General features: G+C 40.3%; 1 long non-coding RNA gene across 1 annotated transcript; it reads right to left on the reverse strand.

Moving 5' to 3' along the window:
* Window positions 1–363: 363 nt before the first annotated feature.
* On the reverse strand, window positions 364–6,569 carry LOC128664966 (uncharacterized). The gene is made up of 2 exons (XR_008402953.1): window positions 6,414–6,569; window positions 364–933 (listed from the first exon to the last, which is right to left on the reverse strand). It is a non-coding gene; the product is annotated as an uncharacterized LOC128664966 (long non-coding RNA).
* Window positions 6,570–21,092: the final 14,523 nt, after the last annotated feature.

Here is a 21,092-nt window from a genome sequence, read left to right on the forward strand (position 1 = left end):
AAGCATCACAAAAAAAGCTGTTAAGTGTCACTCCCCTACCCATAATCCCCAGTCATTCTCTTTGCCTCTATCAATAGAGGAGGGGAAGTTTGTTGTCTGATTAAATTAATTCCTTTTTCGGGTACTTTTCCTGCAAGCAAGGATTTGGGTTTAGCTGAGTCCACGTCAATCTCTTCAGTAGAGTATTGGTGGCTTTTATGGAGTTAGGAAATTGTGAGGTAGTCCTTGCTTTGTTTCCTAACACTAAGGGATTTACACTTTAACTATCTTCACAGGTACCTGCTACCCAAATGCTCCCACTTTACCTTTAGTTTGGTAACCCCTTTTACCCAATTTTCATATACCAATAATGACAGACACAGATTTGGCGTTAGAAAAGGTCACATTTATTAAATTCAAATCTAAATTATGAAAAATGAGCGATCCTCAACTACTAGGATAATAACATATCCTTAATCCAATTTGGATTTGAATTGATAACACAATTCATGCAACAGCATGACGAGAGAACTGGGCGTCCCCACGTAACCAAGGAGCGTGACCGCGCGCAACTCAGGGGCGTCAATTTGCTAGTAACGGGCCGAAAGGTCTGCAGACTAGGAGGGCTTGTGGGTTTGACCGACAGACCAATACCCCGCCCCCGTACCCTACACACCTCCCCCCATTACTGCATTACCCACGTGCCAGGACGCCCACTTCCCGCCGCGTCATGAAATATACCACTAAAAATGCCATGATTTCTCTATGCCATCCACCAGCTCTGACCGACAGACCAGTAGCTGATTTCCTGCTTCGTGGCGAAAAAACCCTTAAGGGGCGCTACACGGGCGGTCTTAATCTGAGTGGCGGAAACACCACAGCATCTGCCCTTAGCCGTGTCGCTTGTGATCGCTCTTGTGCGTGACCTCTTCCTTGGGCTAGGCTTCGTCATTTCTAGGGAGGGAGGGAGGGAAAAAGAAAATAATTATTGTGAGCTCCAAGCATTGTGCAATCATCTTTATAGGCAGTTAATTTCTTCAACTCCTGTTCATACCCCCTCTCCCCCTCCTGGCCAATCCCTGTGCTAGCCTATTTAGGATCAGCTAGTTGCAGCTTATCTACACTGCCCATCCCTTCTTCTATTGTCCTGCTATAGCTGTGCTATCCAAAGGAAGGGGCTACGCCTAGCCCCCAACCCCCTATAACCTTCCCAGTCAGTAAAGTCAATCTCCCTTAAGCTGTTCCTCTCCTATTTTAGTCGATACACTTTGCTAAGGGATTTACACTTTAACTATCTTCACAGGTACCTGCTACCCAAATGCTCCCACTTTACCTTTAGTTTGGTAACCCCTTTTACCCAATTTTCATATACCAATAATGACAGACACAGATTTGGCGTTAGAAAAGGTCACATTTATTAAATTCAAATCTAAATTATGAAAAATGAGCGATCCTCAACTACTAGGATAATAACATATCCTTAATCCAATTTGGATTTGAATTGATAACACAATTCATGCAACAGCATGACGAGAGAACTGGGCGTCCCCACGTAACCAAGGAGCGTGACCGCGCGCAACTCAGGGGCGTCAATTTGCTAGTAACGGGCCGAAAGGTCTGCAGACTAGGAGGGCTTGTGGGTTTGACCGACAGACCAATACCCCGCCCCCGTACCCTACACACCTCCCCCCATTACTGCATTACCCACGTGCCAGGACGCCCACTTCCCGCCACCAAAAGAGGACCCTCTTGCCGCCAACCAAAGCACACCTAGTGACCTTTTCTTACCTTGTAAGGGTCTTTACGATGGCCCTCAGATCTCAGACCTCAGAACAGATCATAATAGCCTGGTTTACATTTTTCCTACTCTTGTCGGATCATAACAGATCATAACAGCCTGATTTACCTTTTTCCTACTCTTGTCGGATCATAACAGATCATAACAGCCTGGTTTACCTTTTCCTACTCTTGTCGGATCATAACAGATCATAACAGCCTGGTTTACATTTTTCCTACTCTTGTCGGATCATAACAGATCATAACAGCCTGGTTTACCTTTTCCTACTCTTGTCGGATCATAACAGATCATAACAGCCTGGTTTACCTTTTCCTACTCTTGTCGGATCATAACAGATCATTACAGCCTGATTTATCTTTTTCCTACTCTTGTCGGATCATAACAGATCATAACAGCCTGGTTTACCTTTTCCTACTCTTGTCGGATCATACCAGATCATAACAGCCTGGTTTACATTTTTCCTACTCTTGTTGGATCATAACAGATCATAACAGCCTGGTTTACCTTTTCCTACTCTTGTCGGATCATAACAGATCATAACAGCCTGGTTTACATTTTCCTACTCTTGTCGGATCATAACAGATCATAACAGCCTGGTTTACCTTTTCCTACTCTTGTCGGATCATAACAGATCATAACAGCCTGGTTTACATTTTTCCTACTCTTGTCAGATCATAACAGCCTGGTTTACCTTTTTCCTACTCTTGTCGGATCATAACAGATCATAACAGCCTGATTTACCTTTTTCCTACTCTTGTCCGATCATACAGATCAAGGCACCAGCATTGTAAAGAAATAGGCGGCCCCACGTGACTAAGAAGTTGTAGGACATAGCAAATAACACAAGGTTTGAAGAGCATGTTATTTTTACCGGCAGACCACCACTCAATGTCCATCCTTCCTGTGTGACACTATCCCTCCAAGACAGAGACCAGACTAGTTCAGTCCCCACCCATTTTAGCTTGAACCAGCTGAATATTTATTTTACCTGCTCCTGTAGCTCAATTGAAGGAACCAAACCTATGTCGTTCCCACCCAGGTGTATAATTAAGATATCGGGTAGACCCCACTTTCTCGTAGAGATCTGTGCTGTCCCCAATAACTGGTTTCATTTCATCCCTCTCTTCCCAATCCACCTACTTCCTGCTTCTTTAGAACTAAAACCTAAGTTTGCTCCCTGTCTGGTTGCAGCTGTGTGTGAAGCTGCCCAGTGCACGTAGGAGTGTCTGATTATCCATAATCTTGTGGCTCTACCTGAAATGGACACACCAAACAACACATTATCACCACAACGTAACCTAGCTTCTCCACTACTAAAGAAAAAACCCTTTTGAACTGGAACCTGGTTAAACTACTACCATTCTTGTGCCTAAAGAACATGACGCCCTTAGCAGGGGCCACACCGAAATAGCCTCTCACATGTGAAACAGGACATATTTACCCCCTGTTGCTTTAGAAGTTATCCAAGCCCCTTTCCCTTCCCTATCTGTCTGATCTTCATATGAATATTAGTCCTGATTCTACAGGCATTCCATCCTCAATGCTTTCCCAAAGCCAGCATAAATATTGTCGCAAAAATTGTATTCTCAAAACCAGCAGTACAAACCTTGTTTAAAATTTTTTCTAAGATTTCCAATCTCTCCGCTGACCAACCTCTAACCCTTTTCCTAACCAGGAATCTTTTTTGTCGCATCCACTTCCTCCAACAGCTGCGCAAAGGAGATTCCTGCCATTACAGTGCTTAAGTTGCCTTTCTTGATACCTGCGTGCCTAGGTTATACCAAATTGTCCAAAAATATCCATGTCCGTGTTGTCAATGATTGTCTGACCAAACCATTGATTACCTCTAATTGCTCCCAATCTGCCAAAGATAAATGGGGCAATCCTTGCCTTTCTGCGCCGCATTGGGTGCAAGCTTCCTAAAGGCCTCCCATTTAAACCTTGATAAAGCATCAGCTACGACATTCTTAACTGCTGGTATGTGTTTATAACTTTATATTATGCTCTAAACATTTTAAAACTAGAGGCTGCGTGAATGCTATGGCCTGAGGGGAAGATGCTGATAGGTTATTTAATACAATTACAACTCCTCTATGTCAGACTGGAACAAAATGCTTTTGTTAGCCAATTCTTTCCCCCATAGTTCTATCGCTGTCACAATTGGGAAAGATTCAAGTAACACCAACCCTTTTCATGCCAAGCCTGCGGCCACTTACCCACGCATCTTTTGCCATCCAAATAAGCCCCAAACCCTGCCCTTCCTGCAGCATCTGTATATTCCGGATTTCATTAGCTGTCACCTCCCAAATCCTCCCAAATCCTGATGCCATTAAAACTACTTAGGAAATGATCTCATACTTTTAAATCCCCTTTTTATTGACTGTTCAGTCAAATCATGTGACTAGGCTTTACAACCCCTCTGGTACTCACTTCCAACCTTCTTTTAATGATTCTTCCCACTGGAATCACCCTGCATGCAAAATGCAACAGCCTCAGTAATTTCTGCATATTCCAAGTGATACCTTCTTTTATAAATCACCTGCCGTATGGCCTCCCTTATCTTCACAACCTTATCTTGGGGCAATCTGCAATGGGGATTACTGAATTACTCTAAATGCCTAGAAAGAATAACTTAGAACAGGGACACTCTGATTTGTCATCTGCCACTGGAACCCCCATTTCTACAAACATTTTCAGCAGTACATTAAGAACTCTATCATCTTCTCCTGTACCCTTTCTACCTACTACCATGAAGTAATCAAGGTAATGCACGATACTACTCTCACCTGCCCTTCTCTCTACCAGCCAATGCAAAAGTGCTGGACATTTCAAAATCCACACAAGATATAGCGCACCCCATAGGCAGATATTTGTCAATATAAAACTTGCCCTCAAATTTGCATCCCATCAAAACAAAACTTTTTGGCTTTATAGGTAGTAATCTGAATGCAGATTCTATATCAACTTTTGCTAAATCAGGACCCAGCCTGCCAACCTAACCAAATTTACTGCCTGGTCAAATGCTGGTAGGATACTGATGCATAATTTACTGACTGACGCTTAGGGTAGGATAATCGCTGAATCATTCAGAATTTACCAGCCTCTTTTTTGGTAACCACTCCCAAAGATAATTTAATCAAATTCTTTAGCTGTTTGTCATTAAAGGGGGGGCCTGCCATCCTTCCTAAGGCTACCTCCTTCCCTAGTTTTTCTCTCAAAACTTCTGGGAATTTGTAAGAAACCCCCATATGCCATCCATGTAACAATCAGCGATCAAATGCAAATACCTCATCATCCCTTTTGTCTGTGCATAGAAAGCAAAACCTATAACCCATTCAGGGCCTTTTCAGCGTTTTCCACTAATTTTGTCTTTAAATGCCTAGATAACGGCAGCAACCTTGTTGCTGAGACTTCATCATCTGCATCATATTCCTGATCAGATTGTTCTGTATCCTTATCCTTTAAACCCCCGTTCTCTCCCCTCCATTAGATATTTTGCTTAATAGAATGTTTCAGCTGTGTATTCAATAAATATGAGTACAGTTTAGGAGTGCCCTCCCAATGAGATTATTTATGGATTATGAATATTAATAACAACAATAAAATTATTGTCAGCAATACCCCCAATTCAGATAGTAGAATCTTAGCAGTGCACCCCAGAAAATTGTTATATAATTCCAGAAGCGCACTCCAAAATCACACTATTGAGATATTTAGCAATTAATGACAATTAATGACAACAAGCTTACTATCAAATATCAAATTAAATAAATAAATATCCCAAATTAAAATATTTGCTTATTTCTGAACAGGTTGTTTTTATAAACACAGTGATTATATGTATGCAGTAAATAGACTATTGGTTATGACCATATATATAAATTGATTATTACCATATAAAAATTATAATATAAAGTAAGGTTAATTAGATTAATTAATATTCAATTAAATCGCCTGTATCCTGGATATGGTCACGTTATTATTAGGAAATGACTTTACCTCAAAATAACTTAACTATAAAATATAGATAGAACAATTTATGATTAGCCAGTAACCTTAACGAATTTGGAATATGGCTTATATAACATATAGCTAGTAAATATTAAAGCTACTATAATTTCCAGGAGGTATAATTTAGCTATCTAACCGAAATAGTTATATATGACTTAAATTAGGGCTCAACAATCCCAGGAGCCTGAGAGCCACTGGCTCCTAGAATTTTTACCCCCGGCTCCTAAAGGGTTATTATCCATATATCTATATACAAATCTAACTGTCTGGCTCCAGAAGATATGCCTGGCTCCTTAATATTATTACTGGCTCCTAATTTTAAACAAACATGTAAAAACACTGACTAAATAATCAACCAGAGCATTTTATACCTATTAACAATTCAATATATCAACAAGTACAGCATAATGAGTCTGATCTGGCCACAATCAATTTCAAAACATTTACCAGTAACTAAAAATAGCTTATGAGTATAAAAAACAAAAACCCTTTCTACAGTGGTAAATTGAATCAATGCTAGCATGAATATTATATAGGATACAATGATCTATTTGATATTAAATTACAGATATAAAATACGCTATTAAATCACAGCTTTAAGCTGTAGAACCTATTTATACATTACCAGCTAGAAATGTAACAATGAATGAGACTTCAGTATACAAAGTTCTTTCCCAATTTCTTAGCAATTATCCTGTTCCTTGGAGCCATTTCTGCAACAAAGAAAACTGCTCTGCTCTGAAAAAAGAAAATAATTATTGTGAGCTCCAAGCATTGTGCAATCATCTTTATAGGCAGTTAATTTCTTCAACTCCTGTTCATACCCCCTCTCCCCCTCCTGGCCAATCCCTGTGCTAGCCTATTTAGGATCAGCTAGTTGCAGCTTATCTACACTGCCCATCCCTTCTTCTATTGTCCTGCTATAGCTGTGCTATCCAAAGGAAGGGGCTACGCCTAGCCCCCAACCCCCTATAACCTTCCCAGTCAGTAAAGTCAATCTCCCTTAAGCTGTTCCTCTCCTATTTTAGTCGATACACTTTGCATTGCTGCCCATGGTACAGAAAGCCAGAGTTGGTTACTCTGTTCTTTTTTTTCTACAGGTCTCTGTAAGGAGTATGTGTCCTTTCACGCCTTGTGAGCTGTCTTCCTGCCAGACAGCTAGACTGCAGGTAAGTGCTTTTGTCTTCTTGGAGACTTGCATTTCAGAAGAATCTGTCATATGCAGTAGATGGGGACATTTTTAAAATCCTTTATACAGTATTTTCTTTGGCAGTGGGCAGGCATATTATGTATGTTGAGACTAGGTGTTAATCTTCCCTTTATTGGGACGTTTTTCCTCTTTGGACTAATTTTGTTGACATTCTTTATTAGTATTTGTGTGGCTTATGTTTTATACAGGGATTTATGTATAAACTTAAAATTTGAGCGTTTGTGTAAATTATGCTCCGGTGTTGTAGGCAGAGGGAAACGTGCCCCTTTAACTTGCTGCGTAGTTTCCTCTCTCTGCCAGTCATGTGACTTCTCTCCGCTGTCGGATATTCATTGAACAGCGTCTTTGAATTTCAGTCTCTTCAGTGTCATGTGATCTACTATATGATCGTTTTAGAGACTTCTGGCAGCCAAATTGTGTATAAGTATTACTTACCTTACCGTAACACTAACGTTAAGTGGCTGTGGTATTAAAAATTCCTTTTTTCTTCTTTTTTTTTTATTAAAGGGACACTGAACCCAAATGTTTTCTTTCGTGATTCAGATAGAGCATGCGATTTTAAGCAACTTTCTAGTTTACTCCTATTATCACATTTCTTTCATGTAATTGGCAAGAGTCCATGAGCTAGTGACGTATGGGATATACAATCCTACCAGGAGGGGCAAAGTTTCCCAAACCTCAAAATGCCTATAAATACACCCCTCACCACACCCATAATTCAGTTTTACAAACTTTGCCTCCTATGGAGTATAGCGAATGTCAGAGGGTTGTGAAGGGAGTATCACCTATTGAATGCAATGGTTTTCCTCATGGGAGATCTATTTCATAGGTTCTCTGTTATCGGTCGTAGAGATTAATCTCCTACCTCCCTTATTCAGATCGACGATATTCCATTACCTCTACTGATAACTGTTTCAGTACTGGTTTTGCTATCTGCTATATGTGAATGGGTGTCTTTTGGTAAGTATGTTTTCATTACTTAAAGGGACAGTCTACACCAGAATTGTTATTGTTTTAAAAGATAGATAATCCCTTGTTTACCCATTCCCTAGTTTTGCATAACCAACACAGCTATATTTATATTTTTTTTACCTCTGTGATTATCTTGTATCTAAGCATCTGCAGACTGCCCCTTATTTCAGTTCTTTTGACAGACTTGCAGTTTAGCCAATCAGTGATGGCTCCCAGGTAACTTCACGTGCACGAGCACAGTGTTATCTATATGAAAAACATGAACTAACACCCTCTAGTGGTGAAAAACCTGTTAAAATGCATTCTTAAGAGGCGGCCTTCAAGGTCTAAGAAATAAGCATATGAACCTCCTAGGTTAAGCTTTCAACTAAGAATACCAAGAGAACAAATAAAAATTGGTGATAAAAGTAAATTGGAAAATTGTTTAAAATTACATGCCCTATCTGAATCATGAAAGTTTTATTTGGACTAGACTGTCCCTTTAAGACACTCTCAGCTATGGTTTGGCACTTTATGTATTAATATAAAGTTCTAAATATATGTATTGTACTTATATTTGCCATGAGTCAGGTTTATGTATATTTCCTTTTACAGACTGTCAGTTTCATATTTGGGAAAAGCATATTTAGGAAAATATTATTTCTTACCTGGGGTATAGTCTTCTTTCTATTGACTGTTTTCTCATTAAATTTTGCAGGTAAAATTAAGCTTGCGAGGGTGCAAAATGCCGAAGTTTATTGCGTCATTCTTGGCGCGATAATTTTTTTGGTGCAAAGTTAGTCTGATGATGCAAATTTGTCATTTCCGGCGTCTTAGTTGACGCCGAGTTCCTTGCACAAGGTTGCGTCGTCAATGACGTGAGTGTCATTTCCGGATGTTGTTAGTGCCCCAAAAAATTTCAGTTACGTTGTGCGTCATACTTGTCTCCAAATATTTTCATTATTTGAAACCCCATTCCTACTTTGCATTTATTTCCCATTCCTGAAGCTGCCATATAAGGAAATTGATCATTTTGCTTTATATGTTGTTTTTTCTCTTACATTTTTGCAAGATTTCTCAATCTGATCCTGTCTCAGAAACCACTGTTGGATCCCTGCTGCATGATAACAGTTCTGCCAAAGCTAAGTGCATTTGTTGTAAATTTGTGGAGATTATATCTCTAGCTGTGGTATGTAATAGTTGTCATGATAAGCTTTTACATGCAGAGAATGTGTCCATCAGTAATTGTACTATGCCTGTTGTTTCTTCAACATCTAATGTACAAGATATACCTGTGAATATAAAAGATTTTATTGCTGATGCAATTCAGAAGGCTTTGTCGGCCATCCCGCCTTCTAATAAACGTAAAAGGTCTTTCAAAACTTCTCATAAAGTTGATGAAATTTCAAATGACCGACAACATACTGAATTATTCTCTTCTGACGAGGATCTATCTGATTTAGAAGATCCTTCTTCAGATATAGACACTGACAAATCTACTTATTTATTTAAAATGGAGTATATTTGTTCCTTGTTAAAATAAGTGTTGATTACATTGGATATTGAGGAAACTAGTCCTCTTGATATTAAAACTAGTAAACGTTTAAATTCTGTTTATAAACCTCCTGTGGTCACTCCAGAGGTTTTTCCAGTTTCTGATGCTATTTCTGATATGATTTCTAAGGAATGGAATAGGCCTGGTACTTCTTTTATTCCTTCTTCAAGGTTTAAAAAAATCGTATCCTTTGCCAGCAGTTAGATTAGAGTTTTGGGAAAAGATCCCCAAAGTTGATGGGGCTATTTCTACTCTTTCTAAACGTACTACTATTCCTATGGAAGATAGTACTTCTTTTAAAGACCCTTTAGATAGGAAACTTGAATCTTATCTAAGGAAAGCTTATCATCTCCTCAGGCCTGCCATTTCTATGGCTGATGTTGCAGCTGCATCAACTTTTTGGTTGGAAAGTTTAGCGCAACAGGAAACGGATCCTGATTTATCTAGCATTGTTCGCTTGCTTCAACATGCTAATCATTTTATTTGTGATGCCATTTTTGATATCATCAAAATTGATGTTAAATCTATGTCTTTAGCTATTTTAGCTAGAAGAGCTTTGCGGCTTAAATATTGGAATGCTAACATGGTATCTAAGTCTAGATTACTATCTCTTTCCAAGGTAATAAGTTATTTGGTTCTCAGTTGGATTTGATTATTTCAACTGTCACTGGGGGGAGGGAGTTTTTTTTTTGCCTCAGGATAAAAGACCTAAGGGTAAATCTAACCGCTTTCGTTCCTTTCGACAAAATAAGGAACAGAAACCTAATCCTTCCCCCAAAGAATCTGGTTCCAATTGGAAATCTTCAAGTTGGAGTAAATCCAGACCGTTTAAGAAACCAAAGCCAGCCCCCAAGTCTGCATGAAGGTGCGGCCCTCATTCCAGCTCAGCTGGTAGGGGGCAGATTAAGATTCTTCCAAGACATTTGGGCAGATGCTGTCCAAAATCATTGGATTCAGAGTATTGTTTCTCAAGGGTACCAAATAGGATTCAGAGTAAGACCTCCTGTGAGAAGGTTTTGTCTCTCACGCTTCCCAGTAAATCCAGTAAAGGCTCAAGCTTTTCTCAAGTGTGTTTCAGACCTGGAGCTTTTAGGGGTAATCATACCAGTTCCGTTTCAGGAACTGGTCTGGGCCAGTTCTGGATCTGAAAATTTTGAATCGTTATGTAAGAGTGCCAACTATAAGGACTATTCTGCTTTTTGTTCAGCAAGGGCATTATATGTCCACAATAGACTTACAGGATGCATATCTTCATATTCCGATTCATCCAGACCACTATCAGTTTCTGAGATTCTCTTTTCTAGACAAGCATAACCAATTTGTCGCTCTCCAATTTGGCCTAGCAACAGCTCCAAGAATCTTTTCGAAGGTTCTCTGTGCCCTACTCTCTGTAATCAGAGAACGGGGTATTGCGGTATTTCCTTATTTGGACGATATCTTGGTACTAGCTCTGTCTTTACATTCTGCAGAATCTCACACGAATCAACTAGTGTTGTTTCTTCAAAAACATGGTTGGAGGATCAATTTACCAAAAAGTTATTTGATTCCTCAGACAAGGGTCACCTTTTTAGGTTTCCAGATAAATTCAGTGTCCATGACTCTGTCTCTAACAGACAAGAGACGATTAAAATTGGTTTCAGCTTGTCGGAACCTTCAGTCTCAGTCATTCCCTTCAGTGGCTATGTGCATGGAAGTTTTAGGTCTCATGACTGCAGCATCGGACATGATCCCCTTTGCTCGTTTTCATGTGAGACCTCTCCAGCTTTGTATGCTGAACCAATGGTGCAGGGATTATACAAAGATATCACAATATCCTTAAATCCCAATGTTCAGCTCTCTCTGACTTGGTGGTTAGATCACCATCGTTTTGTTCGTCCATCCTGGACTGTGATCACAACAGATGCAAGTCTTTCAGGTTGGGGAGCTGTCGGGGGATCTCTGACAGCACAAGGAGTTTGGAAACCTCAAGAGGCGAGGTTACCAATATATATTTTAGAACTCCGTGCTATCTTCAGGGCTCTTCAGGTGTGGCCTCTGTTGAAGAGAAAAACATTCATTTGTTTTCAGACAGACAATATCACAACTGTGGCATATGTCAATCATCAGGGTGGGACTCGCAGTCCCCAAGCCATGAAAGAAGTATCTCGGATACTTGCTTGGGCGGAATCCAGCTCCTGTCTAATTTCTGCAGTTCATATCCCATGTATAGACAATTGGGAAGCAGATGATCTCAGCCGTCAGGCTTTACATCTGGGGGAGTGGTCGCTCCATCCAGATGTGTTTTCTCAGATTGTTCAGATGTGTGGGGTCTTTCAGAAATAGATCTGATAGCTTCCCATCTAAACAAGAAACTTCCCAGGTACCTGTCCAGGTCCAGGGATCATCAGGCGGAAGCAATGGATGCGTTAGCAGTTCCTTGGTGTTACCAACCTGCTTATATCTTCCCGCTTCTAGTTCTTCCAAAAGTGATCATCAAAAGTCATCATGGAACAATCATTTGTGTTGATGGTAGCTCCAGCATGGCCTCATAGGTTTTGGTATGCGGATCTTGGTATGTGGTCCAAATGTCCAGCTGCCAACCTTGGCCACTTCCATTAAGGCTAGACCTTTTGTCTCAAGGTCCGTTTTTCCATCAGGATCTCAAATCATTAAATTTGAAGGTATGGAAATTATGGAAATAGAGGTTTATCTGACACAGTGATTAATACTATGTTACAGGCTCGTAAATCTGTTTCTAAGAAGATTTATTATCGAGTTTGGAAGACTTATATTTCATGGTGTTCTTCTCATAAATTCTGGTGGCATTCTTTTAGAATTCCTAGAATTTTACAGTTTCTTCAGGATGGTTTGGATAAAGGTTTGTCTGCAAGTTCCTTGAAGGGACAAATCTCTGCTCTTTCTGTTTTATTTCACAGAAAGATTGCTAAGCTTCCTGATATTCACGGTTTTGTACAGGCTTTGGTCCGTATCAAGCCTGTCATTAAATCAATCTCTCCTCCTTGGAGTCTTAATTTGGTTTTGAAGGCCTTACAGGCTCCTCCTTTTGAGCCTATGCATTCTTTGGACATTAAACTACTTTCTTGGAATGTGTTGTTCCTTTTGGCCATCTCTTCTGTTTGAAGAGTTTCTGAAATATCTGCTCTTTCTTGTGAATCTCCTTTTTTGATTTTCCATCAGGATAAGGCAGTTTTGCGGACTTCATTTAAATTCTTACCTAAGGTTGTGAATTTTAACAACATTAATAGAGAAATTGTTGTCCCTTCTTTGTGTCCTAATCCTAAGAATTCTTTGGAGAAATCCTTGCATTCTTTGAATATGGTAAGAGCTTTGAAATATTATGTTAAAGCTACTAAAGATTTCAGGAAGACTTCTAGTCTATTAGTTATCTTTTCTTGTTCTAGGAAAGGTCAGAAGGCTTCTGCCATTTCCTTGGCATCTTGTTTAAAGGTTTTGATTCATCAGGCTTATTTGGAGTCGGGTCAGGCCCCACCTCAGAGAATTACAGCTCATTCTACTAGATCAGTCTCCACTTCGTGGGCTTTTAGGAATGAAGCTTCAGTTGATCAGAAGCAGCAACTTTTACTAAATTCTACCGTTTTGATGTATTTGCTTCCTCTGAAGCAGTTTTTGATAGAAAAGTTCTTCAGGCAGCTGTTTCAGTTTGATTCCTCTGCTTATGTTGTAAGTTTTTTTCTTTAATTTATGAGAATTTTTTTTGGTTGTGGATTTCATTTTCTCAGCGGAAAATGGCTGTTTTTATTTTATCCCTCCCTCTCTAGTGACTCTTGTGTGAAGTTCCACATCTTGGCTATTTCTATCCCATACGTCACTAGTTCATGGACTCTTGCCAATTCCATGAAAGAAAACATAATTTATGTAAGAACTTACCTGATAAATTCATTTCTTTCATATTGGCAAGAGTCCATGAGACCCACCCTTTTTATGGTGGTTATGATTTTTTTTTGTATAAAGCACAATTTTTTCCAAATTCCTTTGTTGATACTTTTTACTCCTTTCTTTTTCACCCCACTACTTGGCTATTCATTAAAACTGAATTGTGGGTGTGGTGAGGGGTGTATTTATAGGCATTTTGAGGTTTGGGAAACTTTGCCCCTCCTGGTAGGATTGTATATCCCATACGTCACTAGCTCATGGACTCTTGCCAATATGAAAGAAATTAATTTATCAGGTAAGTTCTTACATAATGTTAGGTTATGGAGAGTAGTATTGCGCTGAACTAAAAAGGATCAAACCGGGGTAAATTAACCTACTGGCTATCTAAAGTCACAAAAACTCAGGTCTCCCTTTTGACACAAAGAGTCTTGTTTTTACTTCCAGAGCACAATGTCTGCCCCTATGACACTTTCGTTTCTGTGTCTATTTTGACTGCAAAACAATTGATCCTACAACACTGGGCAGATAGTTCATCTCCACCTTTTCAAAAACTACTTACCAAGCTACATACACAGATGCTCATAGAACAAGCGGATGTTAGAGGGAATATTGAACAGAGGATAGCTAGGTACATAAAGAAATGGGAATCTTATCTACTACATCTGCCTGACATTATTAGGGAACGTGTCCTATACCCATTTAGAGGCAGTGAATTCATCTTGAAGGAAAACCTCAGGGGAAAATTGTGTTTTTCTAACACAGTCATGTGATAGATAGGTACACTCCACCATTATTTGCTCCTTACACCTATTATTCCAGTATATCACTATGCGGCTGGCGGTCCAGGTGGGCTCCGGGTAAGTAGGGGATGCCACAGGTTCTGGTGGTGTATCCCCCCTTCTTTCTTTATTTTCTTTTTATTTGTTATGTTTTTTTGAATTGTTGTTGTTTATTGTAAATTTCCCGGTGGGCTGCAGCAGCTGGGGCTTGAAAGCTACAATTTAAAGGGCTACTTGCCTTCCCTTTCCCCCATCCCGTTTTACTCTCTTCAGTCCTTGACGTGGGTCCTGCTAGTGTTTCACATATGAAGTTCACTGTCCGTGAGTCACCGACAAGCTATATAAAGACCGATATCACTACAGCCTATTACTCTTGAAAAAGCCGGGGTGTCGCCGGCGAAACGCGTAGAGTTATTGTGGCTGTCCAAAGGATCCGTAGATACAGACGTCAGGTGGCCCAAGGACGTATCCGATTGGTTGAAAGAACTGTTCCTTTTACCGGGTATCGCTTGAAAATTGCAATTGGACGCCCTGGATTCCCTGATTTTTTGTACACTGCTGTCTTTTTACTTTTTTCTAGTAAGTGCATTACTAGCGTGTGTTGTGCCTGAATAAAGTACTCCTACCTTGAATCGGATGTGCGCTTTTTCTTTCCTTTCTACTGCAAATATTTAAAGGAAAAGAGAAAAATGGAGAGGAGAGGAGGCATGACCTTTGATTTCCATGATATCCTGACACAGGACTATTAAGTCACACTCAATGGACTTTCTTTATATGATGCTATGGTCAGAGTCCTGTATATGTTGAGATATACTTACTTTCCTTTGTATGTATTGCATTTCAATGCTGTCATTGGTTTTTTGTGCCTATTTCTCCCTCCTGTGGTATAAATAAAGTTTAAAAAAAAAAAAAAAAAAAGGATCAAACCACTCTTAAAAACGCAACTTCCTCTAAGTTGCGTTAATAGTTATACAAAATACAAGGAGGTATTAAGAGGGCGCTAGTTAAAGCTTAAGATTCCCATACGTAAACACCATCAAAATCAATTAATGCATTTGCACCAAATAAATTTAAAAAACTGTTTGTTGTTAGTAGTGTTAAAAAGTAATACAAAATATAAGAGGGTGTTCAGAGGGCACTAACTTAAGTTTAAGATTCCCATAAGGAAACACCATAAAAATAAATTAATACATTTACACCAAATAAATTTAAAAAACAACAACTATTTATTATGTTATTTCATAAGATAAATATCAATGTTAAAATTTGGGACGTCTCCCTTAAATTAATTGTATGCACAAATTTTGCTCACTAAATATATGACAAAATATATAAATCAATTAATACTTCCTAAAATTCCAAAATATGCACCAATAAAAATATGCTCCAATAAAAAATCACTGCACAAATAAACAAAAGAGGTCTAAAGTTGACACACAAAGGTATTTCAACAGCAACAGTTAGACAATGTGATTCTCAGATTATAACCACCTCAAACAAGGTTATTCCCAAACTGATTGTGACATAAATCTTTAGATTAGAGGGAGATCACCTGGCGGTTCACAGTATGAATAATAGCACCATATTTCTTTGTTTAATGTATTTAACACAGTCTTGTGAGTATCTCACTATTATACCTTCGGTTATCCTGAAGTTGTGTGCGGTCCGTCTTTCTCCTTTGCGCATGTGCTGTGCATGCTATTTGCACTTACAATTGGCCGCTCACCCTCACGTGACTCGTTTCTTTTCCGTTATTCCTTGTGACTGAAATTTGACAGATTAATAGATACAATGTTATTGCCACATGTTACTTATGTTAAGTGCCTGCTCTTAGTGTGTCATACACGCAGGCTTTCTCAGCAATATCATGGTATGCCAAATCTTGTCAGTCAGCGTACAATGTGGATCGTAGTATAACCCGGGTTATGTAGAATTGTATCCGATGACTCTTTTCCATAAGAGTAACGTCCGTGGGTCAGATAGAGTTTTTTTTTAGCAGTTTTATTACCCCTGTGTATATTGGTGACTGCTTTTTAAAACATCAAGTGTTGGTTGCTGCCTTAAAACATCAACGCGTTTCACCCAGTTCTTGGGCTTTTTCAAGATCTTTTAAGTTCTTACATAAATTATGTTTTTCTTCATTTTCTTGGTATCTTTATTTGAAAAGCAAGAATGTAAGTTTAGATGCCGGCCGATTTTACATGAACAAGCTGGTTTGTTCTTGCTGATTGGTTTATTAATTTAACCGACCAAGAAACAAGTGCTGTCCAGTGTCTGAACCAAAAAATAGCTTAGATGCCTTCTTTTTCAAATAAAGATAGCAAGAGAATGAAGAAAAAATGATAATAGGAGTAAATTAGAAAGTTGTCTAAAATTGCATGCTCTATCTGAATCACTAAAGAAAAAATTTGGGTTCAGTGTCCCATTAAACATATATCAAATTACATAATATATTGTTACAGTGCAATTCAATCCATTACGAGAATTTTTTTTTTTTTAAACGTATACATGTTAAATACTTAAGACGACAATAATCCATCTTTTCTTCTTAAAACGTGGAGAGTCCACAGCTGCATTTATTACTTTTGGAAAGAACCTGGCCACCAGGAGGAGGCAAAGACACCTAAGCCAAAGGCTTAAATACCTCCCCTACTTCCCTTTTCCCCCAGTCATTCTTTGCCTTTCGTCACAGGAGGTTGGCAGAGAAGTGTCAGAAGATTTCAGAGTAGTCTCTTATGGAGGGTAGTACTCTTCGAGATGGGACTGGAGTTTTAAGTAGTCCTATCAGCCTCTCAGTTAGAGCATGGATGAAAGTTAGAGTCCGGAGATGCAGGGAGAGTCTTCCTGCGAAACCATCCCGACTCATATTAACAGCTCCACAAGCAATCAGCGTTGACGAGTTTTGCTGCCTGCTTTCTTCACTCAAGTCCATGTCAGAAGCAATGCTACCATCTGTCAAACTTGAAGGACTGTGTTACTGTTCCACGGCATAGATTCCAATAAGATCGTTTCATTTTCCTTTCATTGTGGGAATGTAATGTAAATGATAGAACACAGGGTCTCAGTGGGACTTTATCTTTATGGAATCAAGGGTTAATATCTCCTGAGGGGGGTTATTGAGCATTGGGGAACATTAATCATGTTTGTTATGTGATTATGTCTGCTTATGTGTAGAAATGTTGGGGTTCATGGTAATTACGGAACATACAATTTTTTCAAGCTACGCAGTTCTTGTGGACTGGCGCACTTTTCTTTGGCCTACATGTCACACCTCGTGACCGGGCGTGGTCACATTTTCGTTCTCCATTTCTGTATCGTGACCAAGTGTCGGTGGAGAGGATCTGTTTCTCTACTTGTCTGGGTCATAGGAGGTGGTGAGTGCTCCAGCCATTGGGGGTGTAAGGTGCCAGTTGCTTTTGTCCATAATTTAATAAGTCAAGCTATGGAGGATTCTGATAGTTTGGAGAAGGATTTCTCTGATCCAGATTCTTTTACTTGCATAGATTGTGGGGAGGCCAAGGTAATCCAGCCCAATTAATTATGTTCTTTAATAGAGTGCTCTCTTCTCCTTCCGGGGTGAGGTTAGAGACTGCTGAGCCATCCGCCTCTAAGGATTCTGTGTCCCATGAGGTGTGTTCCCTAGAATATTCTGTCCCTACACAGGCAGTTGTCCTGAATACTGTTACCCCTTCTCCAGAAGGAGGTTTAATTCCACCAGAGGTTACTGCACGGTTCCGCATGGCCATATCTTTGGCATTGGCGCACTTACATCTTCGTAATTGCAAACAAAGAATTCATCCGTGTCCCCTTAACCTGAGGTTGTCAGGTGCGAGTTCGATTATATTGGATCTTTCCTCTGGGGAAGCGGTTTCCTCTGAGGCTTCAGGGGTACAGCCTTCAGGGTCGGGGCCTTCAGATGCCCTGCCGGAGGTGGATTTTGCATTTAGATTTAGACTGGCGCACCTGCGTGTACTGCTGCGGCATGTGTTGGCGGCTTTGGAGGATTCCAGTTCTGATTCATCAACGGATCCTCAGACTTCTGAATCAGATGGCGAACAGTGCTAGACGATGGAGGGATGAAATCCTACTCCTGGTCGTCTCTTGTTTTGTGTGTCTAATCCTAGTTCTGAGCTCCTGAGGATTACGATATCTGACAGGCTGATCCTGTTAGTGTTTCCATTCCTCTTTGGCGTTCACCTGCGGGTGCGGCCTACTTCCTTTTGATCCGGTTAGGATGTGTTTTATTTCTTTATTTTGGAGCTCATGGCTGTTGTAGATTTTCCTTTTTAAGGAAATTCTTTTTTCTCTGGGATTTTGATGATAGCGATTTTATGGTCGCATTTGATGTTACTTCCGGCGGAAGTCAAACATGGAAAAAAAAATTATTTTACGACAATGTTTAAGCCTCAGAGCTTCTTTGTCTGTCGTCTGTCTGTTTGTTTAGTCTAGCCCTGCTAGGGTTTAGAACTTTCAGTTAGCCCTTGAACAGTTTGGTTGTTCCCTGGTCAGCAGGCTGGTCTTGGTTGGGTACTAGTTCACTCTGTTCTTTTGAGGTTAAATCAGACATTTTGTATCCTTGACAACAGGCTGGTCCTGTTTGGGTACTAAGTTGCTTACCACTTGTTACAAGATTGTTTTTCTTGTTTCTACAAGTTATAGGAGGCCCTTCTATCCTAGATATCAGGCTGGTCCTACTGAGGGGCGTCCAATGTTTGGTCATGCTCGATACTATGTATTTTGGCCCTGTATAGTTTACATGGTTTGCTGGGATTACAAATTCTGCTATGGCAGTATATTTGTAGTTCCTGAAGTCCTTTGGACAGGAGCTAGAGTCCTCCCTTGTGCTTTTCGCTTCCCCTTGCCTTTTGGGGTAGGACTTTCGGTCATCTGGTTGCGGAGACTCGGTTCTCAGGGACCTTTTTGTCCTTGCAGTATCCTCTTTTTGATCCTATATATCTGATCTGGGGGATTGTTATGCAGTCTCTCCTACCGTCAACCGATAGGAGTTTTAGGATGCTCGTTCATTCCTTAATTCCTTGAGCTGTAGGTTGATCCAGACTGGATCTTTTGAGAATGTCATATTCTCTGAATCATGGAGTTCTTATATCTTTGGGTCCTTCCTTTTTCTTCGGACTTTGTGGGTGTTATCTTAGAAGCCTTTTGGGGCTCAGTGGACAGCCACTGGAATACTTCATGAGAGATCAGAGTTCAAGACTCCATGGGGGTATGGCATGCATCAACTTTTGTGCAAATTTCATTTCCACGTAACTTTGTGGTTGCTCCGCAAGGTTTTTGGTCTTGATCTGGCACCTGTTTTTGGGGGTCTGGTTTTTCAACCTAGTCCTTGTCTTTGACTTGGCAGTTTGGTTAATCTGTTTTCCAGATTTTAATAGTTTTGGATCTGTCCAGTGTTCAGTAGTAGGCTTGTTTTCCCAGTCCTGGGGAAATCTCCTTGTTCCTACTGGAGCGGTTACTTTCTCTCTTCTGGTGGAGATGGAGGAAGTTTTTCCTGGGAATTTCTTTACTGGAATATTCCTGGGTTTCTTTGTTTTCCTTCTATTTGGAAGGATCTGGTCTACTGGGCCTTTCCAGTTGGCTCCTCCTGAGGTTGTTTTCCTCATCTGACTTTAGGAGTTCAGTGGGTTGAGGGTTTCTCTTGTCTGCAGTGTACCCTTCCTTTGGGTTTCTGAGGGTTAGTGAGGATAGGTATCCATGATCCTGAGTTAGTCTCTCTGGGTGTTGGTGCCTCCTTCCTGCTTCTCTCCTTAGGAACTCTTGGCTGGAGATTCGTTATCTGATCTCCGGGTCTTGTCGATGCTGGGATTTTTTAATCTCCCTTGTCCTTTGGGACATTAACAGTCGCTTCTGTGGTTGAACTGTTCGATCGGAGTACGGGTCAGGAATTCTAACTGTGCTGTTTGGGCATTGACCATGTATCTTGTCTCCCAAAGGATCCTTACTTAGGTTGGGAGGCCTTGCAGTTGGTTTGGGAACCTTCCCTTAGCGGGTAGTTGGTTCTTCTTTATTGGTCAGGGTGTTGTCCTCCCTTACCCCATTTTCTAGTAGGGAGGGAGTTGGTCCGCCCTGCTTTCTGAGTTTTTTCTCATGTTCTTTTCCAGGAATGTCCTGTTGCAAGTTTGCTAGCTACTCGGTGGCTAGTTACTATGGTTGGACGTTTAGTTTCACTGCCTATCCGAGGAAAGCCTGCAGCTTTCGTTTGTGGCATAAACAGGTGTTTCTATTCCATTCCTGTTCTGCTCCCGGGGTTTTTTCTGACCTGATTTTTTTGAGTTATGTTAGGGGCTTCTCTCTCTATTTTGTCCTTGATTCTTCGGGGATTGTTTCTGGAGGTTCTTTCGGACCTTTTAGAAATCCTTCTAGCATTGCAACAAAGGATGAGGATCAAGTGGAGGGCAGAGTTTCCCTGTTTGTTCAAGCGTGGAGACGAGATGTCCCAGATCCTTGGGCTGTGGACATAGTATCTCAGAGTTACAAAATAGAATTCAAAACTTTCCCTCCCAGGGGCAGATTCCACCTCTCAAGCTTATCTGCAGACCAGGTAAAAAGAGAGGCATTCTTGAACTGCGTCCCTGGGAGTGATTGTTACAGTTCCAGTAAGGGATCAAGGTCTAGGATTCTATTCAACTTTATTTGTGGTTCCCAAAAAAGAGGGAACTTTTCAACCCATTTTAGACCTAAAGTGCCTCAACAAGTTTTTCAGGGTACCGTTCTTCAAAATGGAAACCATTCATTCCATTCTTTCTTTGGTCCAAGAGGGTCAGTTCATGCCGACCATAGACCTGAAGGACGCGTATCTTCATGTTTCCATACACAGGAATCATCACAAATTCCTGAGATTCGCCTTTCTAGACAAACAGTTTTAGTTTGTGACTCTTTTGTTTTGACTTGCCACAG

The sequence above is a fragment of the Bombina bombina genome, chromosome 6 (genome assembly GCF_027579735.1).
Source record: "Bombina bombina isolate aBomBom1 chromosome 6, aBomBom1.pri, whole genome shotgun sequence".
Classification (NCBI taxonomy): Eukaryota; Metazoa; Chordata; class Amphibia; order Anura; family Bombinatoridae; genus Bombina; species Bombina bombina.